The sequence below is a fragment of the Notamacropus eugenii genome, chromosome 4 (genome assembly GCF_028372415.1).
Source record: "Notamacropus eugenii isolate mMacEug1 chromosome 4, mMacEug1.pri_v2, whole genome shotgun sequence".
In the NCBI taxonomy this organism is placed as follows: domain Eukaryota; kingdom Metazoa; phylum Chordata; class Mammalia; order Diprotodontia; family Macropodidae; genus Notamacropus; species Notamacropus eugenii.
Genome location: NC_092875.1, coordinates 88,645,709 through 88,663,412, shown reverse-complemented (window position 1 = coordinate 88,663,412; position 17,704 = coordinate 88,645,709). Strand labels below are relative to the sequence as shown.

At 40.5% G+C, this 17,704-nt stretch overlaps 1 pseudogene; it reads left to right on the top strand.

The window, feature by feature from the left end:
• The first annotated feature begins 15 nt into the window (after nucleotides 1-15).
• LOC140502274 (gasdermin-D-like) lies at nucleotides 16-11,961 on the top strand (annotated as a pseudogene).
• Nucleotides 11,962-17,704: the final 5,743 nt, after the last annotated feature.

Sequence of the window (17,704 nt, the reverse complement as noted above, 5' to 3'; positions counted from 1 at the left end):
CCCTTCCTAAGAACCATGGCATCTACATCTGTGTTGGCAGACAAGAATGTGGTCTGAGAGCTGAGCAAAGATGGGGAGCTGATCCCTGTGGACAGCCTCAACAGCTCCACCTGCTTCAGTCCCTACTGCCTGGTCCAGAAGAAGACCAAGGGCTCCTTGTTTTAGAGGTCGCAGTATGCTTGCCTCAACTTGACTCTCAAGGACATTCTGGATCTGAGTTCCCCAGAGCCAGGTACAATCCCCTGGGAAGGTGAGGGGGTGAGAGAAGGAGCAGAGGAAGGCTGCTGAGATGGACTATGAAGGGGAAATAGCTCAGCAGGCTTGACCAGAATACACAGCTTTCCTAGGACTGACTGCTTGGGCATATGTACTGTATTGGTGATGTCCAGAGCATTCTGCCCAGCCACCCTAAATAGAGGTTGGAGCGAATTGGGGAGGTAATGCAGAGCCATGGAACAAGCCAGAGACTTGGGTTTGAGTTCTGGTTCTTTCACTTACTTGATGTGTGACCAAGAATAAGTCATCTACCTGCTCTGAGCCTCTGTTTCCCCATCTGTAAAATGAGAATGGTAATATTCATACTCCCCGTTTCATACCCTACTTATACAGAAAACACTTTGTATTATCTTTAAAGTGCTAAAATTGTGAGTTATTGTGACTAGGAAAGTAAACATAAGGTTGGGGTCCCAGATACCTTTACCTTTTCCAGTCATGGCCCCTGTTGCACAACCATATTTAATGCTCACTTTAGCTATGGGTTGTTCTTTCTTCCCCCAGAAGTGACCCAGCTGAGACCATTCCACTTTAATGATGAGGTGCATGGGCAGGTGTCCGACAGCATGGAGGTGACTGCCTCTGTGCAGGGGAATATTTCAGGACAGACCTCCATGTCAAACAGAATCATCCTCAAGGTCAAGACTCTCACCGTATCCTCTTCCACCTGGGACTGCTTACAGAAAGAAAGGTCAGAGGAATGGACAAGATATGAGCTGAAAGCTTTAGTGACTTCTCTTTGGGTTTTGGAGAAAGGTAGAGGAGGGGGTGGGATCAAGGAAAAGTGTCTTAGGGGACCTAGAGAGAAATAGAGAGTCAGAGTTTTCCTTGTGTAGGAGTTGAGTTTACTTCATATCAACACCCTCAAATGTCCTGTATTGTCTGAAGCCTGGAGAATATGCTGTTCATAACCTCATGGGGCTCACAGTCTGGTGGGGGGTGAGAACAATCCATTTAAACAACAATTCACAATATTACCTAAGTGCAGTAGGAAGGTACAAAGTGACACCCAAGGAAGAAGGTTGTTACCAACAGAAAGACATCTAGAAAGGTTTACTGGAGGGAGGGGCATTTAAATTTGGCTTTGAGGGGAGAAAATTTAACAGGTTAAAAGAGTGAGAATAGACATTACAGGAACAGGGAACAACATGAACAAAGAAGGCATTTTCAAGGGGAAGTGGTTTTTTTTAATGTATTGATATCTTTTTTTTAAATACCACCTCCACACCACAGCTTGCAATCCATTTCTTATGACAAAGAACACAAAATAAAGGGAGAAAATGGGTCAGCATAAGTAGCCACCATGGCAACTGAGTCTGACTGTGTATATGATGTTCCTTATCCATAGTCCCACACCTCTGCAGGCAAGGGAGGAAGGTTCATTTTCTCACCTTTTATTCCTCAAGGACAAGCTCTGTCATTATAATTAATTTTTAATTGTATTATTATTAATTATATATAATTTTACATAAATTATGATAATATTAATTATATAAAAATTATAATATTAATTATATATAAATATAAGTTATAATAATATTAATTATAAATATAATTATATATAAATATCAATTATAATAATATTAATTACATTAAGTTTTGTTTTTGCTCTTTCCAGTTACACCATTGTAGCCACTGTGTATATTCATTTCCTGCTTGTGCTTCTGCTTACTTCTACTCTAATCAATAATGATTTATAGTATTTTTCCTGAGTTACAGACAGCTTTAATTTCTTTGTCTGAAAACTGTCTGTTCATATCCATTGACCATTTATCAATTGGGAAATGACTTGCATTCTTATACATTTTACTTAGTTCTCTCCATATTTTAGAAATGAGACCTTTTTCAGAGACACTGGCTGTAAAAGTTTTTCTCCAGCTTTCTAATTTCCTTCTAATTTTAGTTGCTTTGGCTTTGAGCAAAAACCTTTTAATTTAATGTAAGTATTCAAAATTATCCATTTTATGTTTCATAATGTTCTCAATCTCTTATTTGGTCATAAATTCTTCCCTTCTCCATAGATCTGACAGGTAAATTATTATTTTCTCTCCTAATTTGCTTATGGTACCTTTATATCTAAATCATGTACCTTATCTTGGTATAGGTTGTGGGGTGCTGATATATGCCCAGTTTTTGCCATACTATTTTCTAATGTTCCTAGCAGTTTTTGTCAAATAGTGAGTTCTTATCTCAGAAGTTTGAGTTGGATTTATCAAACAGCAGATCACTGTACTCATAGACTACTATGTTTATTTTACCTAACCTATTCCATTGATCCACCACTGTATTTCTTAGCCAATACCAGGTAAATTTGATGATTGTTGCTTTATGATACAGTTTGCATCTGGCATAGCTAGGCCATCTTCCGTTATATTTCTATTCATTAATTCCCTTGATATTCTTGACCTTTTTTTCTTCCAGATGAGTTTTGTTATTATTGTTTCTATTTTCATAAAACAATTTTTGGTAGTTTGATTGGTGTGGCACTGAATAAGTAAATTAATTCAGGCAGAATTGTAATTTTTATTATATTAGCTTGGCCTACGCATGAGCAACTGACATTTTTCCAATTTTTTAGATCTGACTTTATTTGTGTGGAAAGTATTATGCAATTATGTTCATATAGTTCCTGGGTTTGTCTTGTCAGATTCCCAAATGTTTTATATTGTATACAGTTATTTTAAATGGAATTTCTCTTTCTTTTCTTGTTGTTGGTCTTTGTTAGTAATATATAGAAATGCTGATCATTTAAGTGGACTTATTTTATATCCTGCAACTTGGCTAAAGTTGTTAATGGTTTCAAGTAATTTTTTAATTGATACTCTAGGGTTCTCTAAGTATACCATAATGTCATCTGCAAACAATGATAGCTTTGTTTCCTCATTGCCTATTCGAATTCCTTCAATTTCTTTTTCTTCTCTTATTGCTAAAGCTAATGTTTCTAGTATAATATTGACTCACAGTGGTGATAATGGGCATCCTTGTATCATTCCTGATCTTATTGGGAGGTGTCTAGCTTTTCCCCATTGCATATTATATTTGCTGATGGTTTTGGATAGATGCTACTTATCATTTTAAGGAAAGCTCTATTTATTCTTATGCTCTAGTCTTTAATAGGAATGGGTGCTGTATTTTGTCAAAAGCTTTTTCTGCACTTATTAGATAATCATATGATTTCTGTTAATTTTGTTATTGATATGGTCAGTTATGCTGATAGTTTTCTGTGGGAACTCCATCCTACTGCAGCTTGATTTCACAAGCCTCATAAGCAGCAAAAGTTGTATATGAGATACATGCCTCCTGCAACAGCAGGGACATAACTGTGAGGTTAAGCATGCCTCCTTGGGAACCCAGCTGGGCAGAATATTCCCTAAGTAAATTGTATAGAATTCTGAAGACAGGACAATGGGTCATAAAAGTTAAATATTGTAAGGGTTGTAAAAGTTGTACATTGTGTATCTGTGTGCTCTCCCAGGAAATGTATGTTTGCATGTCCTTATCTTAGGAGGTAACCGTGACATCAATTTCTAAGTAAAAGTTGACTCCTGGAGGGGATTGGGGCAGTTGTTTGTTCCCAAGCCTGCCCAAGCTATACCTTGAACAGTTTGGTGTCTGTGTGTTCTCTTCTATTCCCACATGTGCTCCTGTCCCCTTACAGGTGACCCCTGTTCAAACTCTGCTGTGTGGAATGCAGCACTTTAGAATTAGATTAATTAGTTTTCAATTAATTTTTAGTCTATCTTTCCATGGTCCTTTATTAAATGTAATGTTTATTGCATCATGACCAGAAAAGGGTGCATTTAATATTTCTGCCTTTTCACATTGGATTGTGAGGTTTTTGAGCCCTAATACATGGTCAGTGTTTGTGTAGGTGCCATGTACCACTGAGGAAAAGATATATTTCTTTCAATCCCCATTCAGTTTTCTCCAGAGGTCTATCATATCTAACTTTTTAAAAATTCTGTTTACCTCCTTAACTTCTTTGTTATTTATTTTGTGGTTAGATTTATCTAGTTTAGAGAGGAGGAGGTTGAGGTCCTCTACTAGTATAGTTTTGTTCTCTATTTCTTCCTATAACTCACAACTTCTAAGAATATGAATGCTATACCACTTGGTGCATATATGTTTGGTATTGATATTACTTCACTGGTCTCTGGTACCTTTTTGCAAGATGTAGTTTCCTTCCTTATCTTTTTTCCTTACTTATCTATTTTGTCTGAGATCAGGATCACTACACCTGTTTATTTTACTTTAGCTGAAGCATAATAAATTCTGCTCTAGCCTTTTACCTTTACTCTGCGTGTATCTCTCTGCTTCAAATATGTTTCTTTTAAACAATACATTGCTGATTTTTAATCCACTCTGCTATCTGTTTCCATTTTATGGGGCAATTCATCCCATTCCCATTCACAATTATAATTATTAACTGTGTATTTCTCTCCATCTTATGTCTTCCCTATTAATATTTTTCTCTCTCTTTTCACTCTGTTCCTTCCGCTAGTGTTTTGCTTTTGACCACTGACTCCCTCAATCTGCCCTCCATTGTATCAACTCCTCCTTTCTTTTCCCTTTCCCCTACTATTTCTTCCCTCCCTTTTGCCTTCCCTTCTATCCACACCTTCCCTTCCCTTTTCCCTTCTCCTTCTACTTCCCTATAGGGTAAGATACATTTCTATAATGAACTGAATATGTGTGTTATTCCCTCTTTGAGCCAAATCCAATGAGAGTAAGGTTCAAACAATGCTTGCCCCCTTCCATTCTTTCCCTCTATTGTAATAGGTCTTTGCATCTCTTTATGTGATGTAACTTACTCCATTCTGTCTCCCTCTTTCCTCCCAGCACAATCATTTTTTTACCCCCTAATTAATTAACTTTTTATCATCACATCAAAGTCAATTTATGTCCACATCCTCTGTCTATGCATACCCCTTCTAACTGCCATAATAAATAAATTCTCAAGAGCTACAAGTATCATCTTCCCAGTTTAACCTTATTGAATAACATTTTTTCTTTTCCGTTAACCATTTGATGCTTATCTTGAGTATTATATTTGAAGATCAGATTTTCTGTTCAGCTCTGGCTTTTGCATCAGGAATGATTCAAAGTTCCCCATTTCATTGAATGTCCATGTTTTCCTCTAAAAGACTATGCTCAGTTTTACTGGGTAGTTGATTTTTGTTTGTAAGCCAAGCTCCTGAGATATCATATTCCAAGTTTTCTGATTAGATGATGAATTCTTAACCAAATAAGGGATACCTGCAGTTCTAAAAGATAAAATAGGTAATTTTGAATACATGAATTTTAAAAGTTTTTACACAAACGAACTTAACACATCTAAGAAAAGAAGGGAAGCAGTGGATTGAAGGAAAAATCTTTGTATCAAATGTCTTTGATAAGGGTCTTATATCTGAGAAATATAAACAACTTACAGAAATATATAAGACCAAAGAATAAAAAAACATTTCCCCCAAAGAGAAGCAGTCAAAAAATTTGAACACCCAGTTTTCAAAAAGAAAACTGCAAAACAATTAACAACCATGTGAAAGAATGCTCCAAATCATTAATTATGTGAAACATTCATATTCAAACAATCCTGAGGCTTTAATCAAGCAAAGTAGCAAAAATAACAAAGGACAGGAAAAGTCAATGTTGGAAAGGTTATGGGAAGACAGGCACACTAAAGCATTGTTGGTGGATCTCTGAGCTTAATATAATCTTTTTGGAAGGCAATTTGTAATTGTTCAAAGATGATGACTCAAATGTCCGCACTCTTCGACACAGAGATACCAGTGATAGGAATATACTCCCATGGAGGTGCTTTTAATAAGGAAAAGCTCTGTGCATGCCAAAATAGTTATAGCAACACTTCTTGTGGTAGCAAAGACCTGAAAACAAAGTAGATACTCATTAATGAGGGAAATAATAAACCAACGATGGCCTATAAATGTAGTGGAATATGACTGCTGTAAGAAACAAAAGCCAACATGATGAATTGCATTAAGTATGAAAAGCCTTACACAAAATGGTGCAAAGTGAAGCAGAGACAGGAAAACAATATAGACCATAACTTGTTGTTCAGCTGAGTCTGACTCTTGATAACCCCATTTGGGGTCTTCTTGGCAAAGATGCTAAAATGATTTTGCCATTTTCTTCTCCAATTAATTTTACAGATGATTAAAGTGAGGCAAACAGTTTCAATTGCACTTGCCCAGGGTCACACAGCTGGTAAGTGTCTGAGGCCAGATTGAATTTAGGTCTTCCTGACTCCAGGCCTGGCACTCTAACCACTGCACCATCTAGTTGCTTCAAAAGTGATAACTACAGCTTTGTAAATGGAAAGAAGAACCACAACATCACAATAACTGAATGTTGCAATATTATAAAAAATAAACTTAGCTCCCAAAAAGAGATAAGATACTTTCCCTGGTTCTATGCAAAGGTTGCAAACCATAGGTGTGGAACATTGCATATCATGTCAGATTTTCTTTAAGATATTGATTGATTTTGCTGAATTTTTTTCTTTTCCTCTTCTTTTTTAAAAAATCTTTTTTATAAGAGATGATTTTTTGGAAGAAGGAAGAAGGATATGGGGAAGAAATCTAGGTGATGTAAAAGCAAAACATACCACTGAAAAATCTTTAAAAAAAATTCTCTGAGTACTTTTTCTTGCTATTACACTGCACCTTATTTTTGTTTATGTTCATGTAGCAAATGCGCGGCTCTAAAATCAGAGCTCTGAGTTCCAGTGTTGTGTCTATTCCTTATTACCTGTATGAGGTTGGATGTCACCTAACTTTCCTGGCCCTCAGTTTCCTCATCTGTAAAATGAGGTGGTTGTAGTCAAGGACCTCTAAGATCCCTTCTAACCGTAAATCTATGATCCTGTGATAAAGTGTTATGAGGAATTTGAGGAGGAAGCATCATATTCTTCTGAGAAAGGGAAGGCTTCATCCTGAAAAGGAGAACAGAGACTTTAACAGACTCAGATGGGGGAGGGAGGAAGATACCCCAAGTCCCTGGGGCAGCAGGAACAAAGGTAGGGGGCAGGAGAGGGTGCAGAGAGACATGGAAGGAGTTAGTTCAGATACAATGGAGAGGACCCAAAAGGGAACAGTGCCAGGTAATACTGGACACAGCTTAGAGCCACCTTTGTGAAGGGTGGGGGATCTGAGAGGAGGATCTAGTCAGGTGCTCTGCCTGATTCTGGAGTCCTCCTGATAGCATCCCTAGCCTGTGCAGAAAGGGCTCCAGCAAGAGCAAACTAGCTACTTCATCTGGCTGCCCATTCCTCTGTTGAAAGGTTCTAGTTGTTAGGAAGTTCTCCTTTGCTCTGAGTTGAAAGAGATTCCCTGGGACAACCTTGAGCTGTTCCTATTTCTTCCCTCTGGGACTAGAAGGGATCAAATTTGTGCTTTTCTGCCCCATGGCAATCCTTCATATGTTTTAAGACAGGGATCATAATGTTCCCTATAAACTCTCTCCTTCAGGCTAAACAAGCTCAATTCCTCTAGTGCTTCCATCACATTTAAATGTTTTGTTCAAACTCACCCTCATCTTGGTGACCCTTCTTTGCAGGCTCTCCCTTAATGATATCCCTCCTAAAATGTACTTGCCTTTATAGGAGACAGGGATCCTTTTGGCTCCAGTCACAACGTCAGTCCTTCCAAACGTGCACAAACTGTCCTCTCAGTACAAACACCCACTTCCTACCATATGAACTCTCCCAAGGCAGTAGCATGATGAACTCCAAATATGCTGTACCCAGGAGAGGGCCTTGAGCAAGGTCATAATTGAGAGGGTTAGGAAAGGCAATCAAACGCCTTACCTGCTGCATTTCCTTCAGCTACAAGAAACTGAAGACACCAGAGCCTTCTGTCTTTCAGCAGCTTCGGAAAAGGGGACAGAACCTGTAAGTTGTGACAGAAGCCATTTGAAGAGGTCCAGAAAGATGGAAGGTGCTGGGGTGATCAACATTCCTGGGGCTTCATATGTCCAGGTTCGAACATACTTTGGATAGATGAGGGTGTGGATAATCATCAAACAGCAGATAATCCAAGAGCACTTCAACTGGGGTTTGGAATGCAGGAAGGTAAGTTAGGAAGGTGCTGTATTCCCTTCCTCATGACTCCAAGAAGCTCCTTTAAATTTGATGAGATTTCCCAGGACTATTTCATAAGAAGCTCAAACACACACACACACACACTGATTAGAGGGGAGCCAAAAGCTGTGGGGAAATGTCTTAGAGGGCACATGCAAATGACTGAGACTGAATTGTTATCCTCAGTCACAACTACAGGTGACAAGGCCCAGCCCAGGTTGGAACTCACAGTCTCTGCCCCCTATTTCTTCTCATTCCCTCTCTCCCCATTGCAGAGAACCAGGGACTGACTCCTTCCCAGACTCCATCCCTACTTCTGCTCCTCCCTCTCTTCCACTCCATAATCTTGGGATCCCTGCTGTAAGTCTAGCCATGTCTGAGCACTGGATTTGGAGTCAAAGGACTTGAGTCCAGATTCCAGCTTTGTGACTTTGAGAAAGTCCCTTCATGCCTCTGAGATGGGATTTCCTGAGAAGGAGAGGGTTGGATGAACTGAGCTCTGAGGAACCATCCAGTTCTAGATCTGTGATTCCTGTCCTCTTTCTTCTCTCCTCAGGGTGGGGGTCAGGGTTGCTTGAACACAATGAAGACAGTGACTGTACCTGAGGGTAATATACTTGCTTTCCAAGCTGCCAAGTTGATTAGCTGGGACCACTAGAGTAGGTTGGGCCAGGGGTGGGAAGGATGGAGAGGCTGGGGAAAATTCCCCATAAACCACCCTCCTCCCACCAAGGACTGAGGGAGGTGGGGAAAGAGAGGAAGCATTATTATAGTACATGTCCTGGTGTTTGGGGAACTCTGCTGCCCAGCTGGCTAGGCAGATGACATCTGCAGAGACCACCCCATCTCTCTCTGCCCCACATATTCACTCTTATGTGGGTAGGCTCACTTCCAAAGTGGAGCAGAGGGAGGGGAGAAGGAAGCTAGTCTTCTCCTCATTGAGTTTTTTAACTATCCAGGAGAGAGGGCGGGAGAAGCTTTGTGGGCACCAGAGAATGGGTATCCTTTTTCCTTTTCCTTCTTCCCCTTCTAGTCATTTTACTTTTTCTGGATTGCTATAAACTTCATACCAATTATAAAAACTAGAAACTACCAATATTCATAGTCCCAGAGTCTCCCATCTCCTTGATGGACTTGTTCCCACAGATGGTGGTCACAGCATCTTAGCATATGGTCTCCAAGAATGTCCTGGACAAAAATTTAGCTTTGTTGGGGCAAGACAGGTGGTGAGACTCTGCACTGAGTTGTCTGACCCTTAGACAACACTCCTAGACCTCTACTTGAGGCCTTTTAGTTTACTCTGGTGCTTAACACAGGGTCTAGATCATAGTAGTCACTTTATAAATGTTTGATTGTTCAATCAATCAATAGTCAAACCAGTATGACCAAACATCTCTTCTACTGGCATCCATTCAAGATTCCCATTACCCAAAGAGAAATCCCTCAATATAACTTCAGGAGACAACATGTGAGGAAGAAAACCCTAAATAAAACTGTGAAATCCAAATCATTTACATTTTTATAAAAGGAAGAAATGCGCACAAAATCTTTACAGTAATTGATTTCCTGTAGCCACTGCCCCCAGTCTCTTTCCTGTTCTTATACTCATTAGCATTTGATGGTGTCAGTTTTCATCAATCAATAGACAGTTATGAAACCCTACTAAGTGCCAGGTGTTGACAAAGTGCTGAGGATACTAAGAGGCAAAAGACAGTTACTGCCCTCAAGGAGATTATACTCTAATAGGGGATAAAACATGCAAACAGAGGCAAATAGGTGGTGAAGTGGATAGAGCACCAGCCCTGGAGTCAGGGGGACCTGAGTTCAAATCTAGTCTCAGACAATGGACACTTACCAACTGGGTGACCTTGGGCAAGTCACTTAACCTCATTGCCTTGCCAAAAACAAACAAAAAAGAAACATGCAAACAACTATATACAAAGTGAACTATAAAAAATGATAAATGGGGAGTAATTAACAAAAGATTCTAATGTCTTCAGTGTGTTCTAGCCCTTTCAGGCATGAGTTAGGTGAGAGTCATTGACATACCTTCTAACTCTCAAATCTTGTGTCTGTGATTTTACTCTCTTTTTTTCTGCATCATCTTCAGTTTAAATCCTCAGCCACAGAGACAAGTTGTGATCTTAGAAGTAGCCACCCACAAATGACCTTAGGCAAGTCATTTAGTGTCTGTTGATCTCAGTTTCCTCAGCTGTGAAGTGGGGATAATGGTACCTACTTCAGAGGGTTCTTGTGAGAATTAAATGAGAAAATATTTGTAAAATGCTTAGCACAGTGTCTGGAACCTAGTAGGAGCTTAATAAATGCTTATTTCCTCTCCCTCTCCCTTTGCTTCCTTCCCCTCTTTCCATATTTGTTTGTATTCGTCATATATATCTATTAATCGTTCAAAAATATTCCATGATATCAACATGCCACAATCTATTTTATCGCTTCACAATTTCCCTTGAGGCAATGGGTAGACATTAGGTAGCAGTAGATAATAAGTACCTTCCAAGGGAAGATAAGTCTGCAATCTGTCTCAGACTGACTCATGACGTGGTGAGCTCCCCATCACTCAAAGAATTCAAGCAAAGGCTAAATGACCACTAGTCAAGGAGACCACAGATTTCTGCTCAGGCACGGTTTGGACTAGATGCCCTTTAAAATCTCGAGGTGACATTTTTCTTTAATCAGTTGTTGGACACACGTTCTCATTTTTTTTATGAAGCAGCTCTATTTTTTTATAGACTGACTTTTTCTTTCCCATTTTAGTTACAACCTTCTTCCATCTAAGTCTTCCTCAGGGTGCTGTGGTGGCTCCAAGTTCTCAGTGAAGGCTCTGACAGATCATTCTGTCCTAGAGAAGTTTTGAGTTTGGTGCCTAAGCACGTCTTTTACTTCAGAACCAGTCTAATTCATTTGAAGGTTCCTTTTCATCAGCAGGTTGGCCACCTAGGTTGTGTCCATGATTGTAAAGGGAATATACACCCCAATAAAATCACAGGTTCTTGAAGCACTAGGGTAACATCAGCCTTAAGATAAAGCCCTCTGCCTTGGTTTCCCTATCAGTGAAATGAGGGGGTTGAACTAGCGGATCTCTAAATTTCTCTTCCAACAATAATGATCCTGGCAGTGAAATCCCAAGATCAAAGGGTATGATTGGTTTTGCAGCTTTTATGGAGTAGAGCCAGAGGACTTCCTACAAAGGGTGCACATATTCATAGCCCCTCCAATAAAAGAATCCTGCCCATTTTCGCCCATAGCAGAAACTGCATTGAATTTTATCATCTCTAATCTTTTTTTTTTTTTTATCTAGAAGTTCTTCTACTTCCAGATGAGAACCAGACAACCTTCACATCCAACGTGAGTGACAAGCTTTGTTGTCTTTGTAGCCTCCAGGTCCAGTGAGCCCTTGACAGCCCATCCAGGGACCAGTGTCCAGGCAGCTCCTCAGTTTCCTAGAATGAGAGACTTCCCTCTCCAGTTTTGATTCAGCCTAGGGTTCTGGTTAAGTGAGACACAGAGAGAACCAAGTATCCTTTTCCTCTAAGTAGAAGGGAGGAGATAGGACTTTGGAGTTAATAAGAACCAGCAAGGAAATAGGGTGACTAGAGAGTTAGCCTCCAAATCCAAAAGCACTGGGTTCAAGTCTAGCCTCTGGACAAAACACTTCATTTCCCAGTGTCCCAGGCAAATCTCAGTGCGTGTGAGTTGCTAAGAAGTTGCAGATCTGCATGGGTAGAAGGAGTTTCTTCATTGTCCGTTCTCAATAGCAATGAAATCACTGGAACTAAAATATATGCAAGGGATCCTAAAAGTTTTTTGGTTGTTATACTTCAGTCTTGGCCAAACCTTTTTTTTATTTCTTTAAAAAAAAAAAAAAGATGAGCTTTTAATAACTGCTTTTATAAACCTGTTAAGGCATGCAGTTACAAAGTAGTTAGAAAAAAACCATGAAATTCCTGTGATTTTTTTTCCATTAAGTAAATGTGGAAAATGGAGAATTCTTCCACTATATAAACAACATCTGGCTCTTCACTGGGACTCTAGACAAAAGACCTTCCCCAAATAACCCCAAAGAAGTGAACTTGTGGAAAACCAAACCAAACCACCAGATCTGATCCAACTTTGTGTTAAGGACCACTTTGTTAAACTTGATTATATTCAGAATGTGAGGTCTCTAAATAAAGCCAAAATACAAAGACTTTGGAGACTAAGTCATGGTTGGCCAAATCTTTGTGACCTTTGAGGTTTTCTCAGCAAACGTACTGGAGTGGTTTGCCATTTCCTTCTCTAGCTCATTTTTACTGAAGAGGAAACTGAAGTAAACAAGGTTAACAGAGCAGGCCTCAAAAGTCTTACTGAGGTTTAAAACTTTAATAGTTTTTGAGACATACTCTATGTGTATGGATGTGTATAGATGTGTGTGTGTGTATATATATACATGTTGGGGGTGTAAGCTCAGTTTCACATGGACAGTCTCGGGCAGGTAAAGGTGAGGACTTCTAAACTTCAGAGTTCTCATGAGGCCCCCCAGGGAACAGCTGGGAATTGAGGCGTGAGACAAGGGCTATCTTGTGCATTTCCGCCTCTTCTCCATGGGAAACTTGCTGGGGAGAGCATCCCACCCTTGAGATTAGCCCATGGTCTGAGCACACCTGTTGTTGACTAGCTAAGAGCTGAGAGCAGGCACGGTATTCAGGTGCAAACTATGCGGCGGGAGAGCTTAAGTAGGGACAGGAAAGCCTGAAGGCGCTCTTCGAGCTGAGGGGCCCTTAGAGGGCAGAGGGTCCCTCCCCTCTCCCGCTCCCATCCTCTTGCTGTACGATCTTTGCCCCTTGGGAGGAGGAGGATTCCTCTCTCCTGAGGAAGAATTCACCCTGCATATGGATACGTAACTAAGACCCTGAATAAAGCCTAACCCTTGTTCGACTCTGGAAAGTCTCTTCTCTCAATACGTTTATCCGGTTGATCCCCGAAGACCTGGACGACAGGTAAGAAAAGGCTCGGGTAGCCCATCGGCCTTAAGGCCGAACATATACACACGTATATACGTATGCACATATACGTTTATATACTATATATATTTTATATACATGTGTGTAGATTTATATAGCACAGTGGATGGAGTTGTGTTTAGAGTCAGGAAGACCTGAGTTCAAATCCAGCCTCAGACGTTTACAAGCTGTATGACTTTGGGCAAGTTATTCAAGTCTGTTTGCCTCAGTTTCCTCATCTGTGAAATGAGAACAAGAAAATGGCAAACCACTCCAATATCTCTGTCAAGGAAATCCCAAATGGGGTCACGAAGGGTCAGACACAACTGAAAGCACAACTCAATGAAAAGATGTATACACACACACACACAAATTACTTTAAGGTTTACAAAATATTGTGTGTACATGATCTAATTGGAACCTCCCAACTACACTGTGTGATAGGGAGTCCAGGTGTTGTTAATGACTCTGCCTCATAACTGGACCCCTGTCCTGTCCAGCATTCCATCCCTCTGCCCTCTGATGGTGATAGATAAATCAGAATCTTAGAGGAATATTGAGTCCTACTTGCTTGCTAGGTTGTTTTCTGGTACCTTTCATCCATCTGCCTAAACAAGACGTCAACCATAAGTTACATATTTTATATTACTTTACATTTGTCTAATAGAAAATCTCATAGCACACTTGAATTCTCCTGTCTCTTAAGGGGTGATATAGCATCCTCCTTTTACAGATGAAGAAGCTCTACTCTTGACTTGTGGTCAGCAGAGACCTTGGTTCAAATCCCACCTCCCCTATACACACTAGCTGGGCCTTGTGGGTACCCTGCTGAGAGACCCAGTCTCCTCATCTATAAAATGGGGATCATGGCATCTGTAGCCCAGACCTTGCAAGGCCCCTTTGAGGATCAAGTGAAATAAACTGTGACAAGTGCTTTGTCAAGTTGAAGACCTAAGTCGCTAGGAGTCGGCTGTGATGGTTAGGTCTGACAGTGGCCCAATCAATCACTCACTAGACTGGTTGGTAAGAGCCACAGGGATGGAAAGGCAAGCTGAGTCAGGGACTCTTGTGCGATGGATTTGATTCTTTAATTTGAACCTGGGTAGTTGTTCTGTGCTACTATTCCTAATGGATCCTGGGGATAGATGGCCTCTGAAGACTGAAACACATATTTTCTCTTTGCAGGAAGAGTATATGAAGTTCCCTTCAGACCAGGTTTGTGATTTTTTTCCTATGCTCTCAACTCCTTCCCAACTCCCAACTGAAACACAGAGATAAAGGCCTACTGAACTACTCAGAGGAAGATCCATCAGCAGGCCAGGGTTTACAGGAGGGAGGGTCCCAGAGGCAATGTCAAGGCCAAGGTCACATTGCTGATGGCTCTCTCACAGCAGCTCCAGTGAGGTGGGTCTTGGCCCCTTCCTTGGACTGTGCTTCTGTAAAGGGTGGAGGCAGAGCACCAGCAGACTGTGGGGGGCCCTTGCATGGGGGCCCAGCCTCAGGACCCAAGGGTACCTGCCTCAGGGGCCCCAAGCTCTGTGAAGGGCAGGGTTTCCCTCACCCTACACGTCCTACATGTCAAATGAGATAATATTTGTAAAATACTTAGCATATACCCAGCACATAGTAAATGCTTTTTAAATGCCTATTCCCATCCCCTTCTCTTCCTCTGAGAGTGGAAGCCAGGCACAACTCCAGGTTGCCCAGGGGCTTCCCAGGGTCCAGGGAGTAAATCTTCCAATTCGCTCCTAGAGTCAAGAGCTCAAAGGGCCTGAAGTGGGTCAAGTCTGAACAAGATTGGACTGGGCAGCCCCTCTATGCACGGGTACGTGCCTAACCTTTTTCTTTGTACCTGCATGAGACCCTCATGTCTGTGACACAGAGCAGGGGTTTGCATTCAAGAAGACTGGCCTGAGAGTGCTATGGAAGGCTTTGTATGATAGTAGCTCACATTTTATAGTGTTTATTATGTGCCAGATACTGTGCTAAATAAGCGTTTTAAAATTCTTTTGTCATTTGATCCTCACAAGAACCCTGGCAGATAGGTCCAATTATTATCCCCATTTGACATGGGGAAACTGAGGCAAACAATGGTTAGGTGTTTTGTCCAGGGTCATACAGCTACAGACATGCAAAGGCCATATTTGATCTCAAGATTCCTGGTGCTCTATCTACTGCTCTGCTTAGTTCTATGAGAGGGAAGATGAGAGCTCATGGAAAGGGGTTAGGGTTCCCCAGTCTTCCATAACACCTCATACCTCAACCAAAGAGGAAATACATCCAGAGGAGGAGAGTATTAGTATTACAGGATAATTCTTCATCAGGACAGATGAAGGGAATGGAAACTGTTCCATGAAGATAGGTTGAAGGAAGTACAGTTCTTTAGCCTAGGGAAAAGAAGACTTGAAACCAGCTTATCAACTTAGAGTCATAGAACACTTCATTGGACACTAAGAGGGTAACGTCACACTATCAGTATTATTCATCCTCACTTGTCCCCAGGTTGTCCTGCTAAGACTGACTGTCCAGCTACCATACCTGGCAGCCTCTCATTATTTGTGATGGTGATGGTATTAATTATTATTATTATTGCTTGGTAGTGATAATGTTTAATATAAAATTTTGGAATAATCTCTTTGTTCTCTCTGAAGTAAACTCAGAGAGTGCCTCTTCCTATGTCAGCAAAAGCCAGCCAAAGCTGACTCTGCACTCCTTGGGAGACCTTTAACCTATGACATATCTTGAATAATGGGACTTTCCTTTGTATCTTATTATCTATAGACACATACTATGTTATGGCATATTAATGGTAAAGAAAAAATAGGCATCCTGGGTTTCTATTGAACATTGTTTGCCCTTTCCTGCATCAGTTACCTGTTTGGGGCAGGAAGCCTGCCACTTACTAGTGGTGGGATTTCCTTACCACCTGGGACATATGTTTACCCAGCTTGGAATCTCAAGACTTGACTGACATTGCTTTGTTAATTGTCCTGTCTTACTGAATTTATGATTTGTTCAACTAGGAGAGTTCCTTTCTCACGGCAAAATGTATATAAGCCAGAAGATTTCTGCACTGGGTAGCCAGAACGTTTCTGGCTCCATAATGCATTATGTTCCCGTTGTCTTTAATAGGGAATTGATCAATTAATTAATTAAATCATAAAATGTATGCATTTAGCCATGTTGCCTTTTCTTAACAAAGTTTTCAGGTCAACAGTAGTAATAATAACGATAATGAAAGGGATGACAATACTTGAACTTCCAAGCTCACAGGATTGCTGCCAGTAAAGTATTTGGTAAACCCTGGGCACTAGTGTTCCTGTGCCTTTCTTTTTAAAAAACCTTATCTATAGGTAATTCGACAAGTTAGATTTAATTCTAATATAATATGCTCATGGAGCAATCCCACCAGAAAGCAGCTGCCCCCCCAGGTCTAGTATTTACCCTGTGAGTCTACACTCCTCAAATTATAGGCCATCCTCCCCACCTCTTCCAGCTGAACCTTGAGAGTCAGCCAGTGGATACAACTACCTCAAAGCAAAGGAATTAAGAAAGCATAAATGAAAACAGTAGACAAAACACCACCACCACAAAGCCATGGCACACTCTCCCACAGTGAGGCATGGTGTCTGTGGGAGGAGGGGCAGGCATTTCCAGTACAATAATAGTAAGGCATACATGAAGGAAACTCATGTTGCCATGTAGAAGAATAGCTCCCATTTAGAGAGCACTTTAAGATTTCCACATCACTTTATAAATAGCTTGATGTCTTTCGATCCTCAAAGCATCCATGGAAGGTAGGTCTTATTACCATCACCATTTTACAGATGGGAAAACTTTGGCAAAGAGGGGTTAGGCGGTTGGCCCAGGGTCACACAGCTAATCTGGATCTGAGGCTGGATTGGAATTTAGGTCTTTCTGAGTCATTCTTTCCCAGGAATGACCTACATCCCCTTTCTAATTTCTTCATGAGTACACAATGCTTCCTATCCTTCTTATTTCTTCTTTTTTTTTAGAGGGGGGCCTTTGGCTATCTGAATTATCTGTGTCTGAACCCCTTAATGCTATCCTTTGTCTTAGGTTCCTTACATCTAATTCAATTAAGTGAATATTTATTGAGCAACTGCTGTGTGCTGAGTAACATACTCAGTGGTTGAAGAGATACAAAATTAAGTAAGAATTAATTACTTTATTGGTAATTAATAATGAAATGAGAAAAGCTCGTCAGAGCTTAACATCTAGTGACTCACAAATATTGTGACTGACAAAACTTGAACAGTTTAAGAAAAAAAATGCATGAGAAGAGCCATATATGGATTTTCTCTGTTGATGC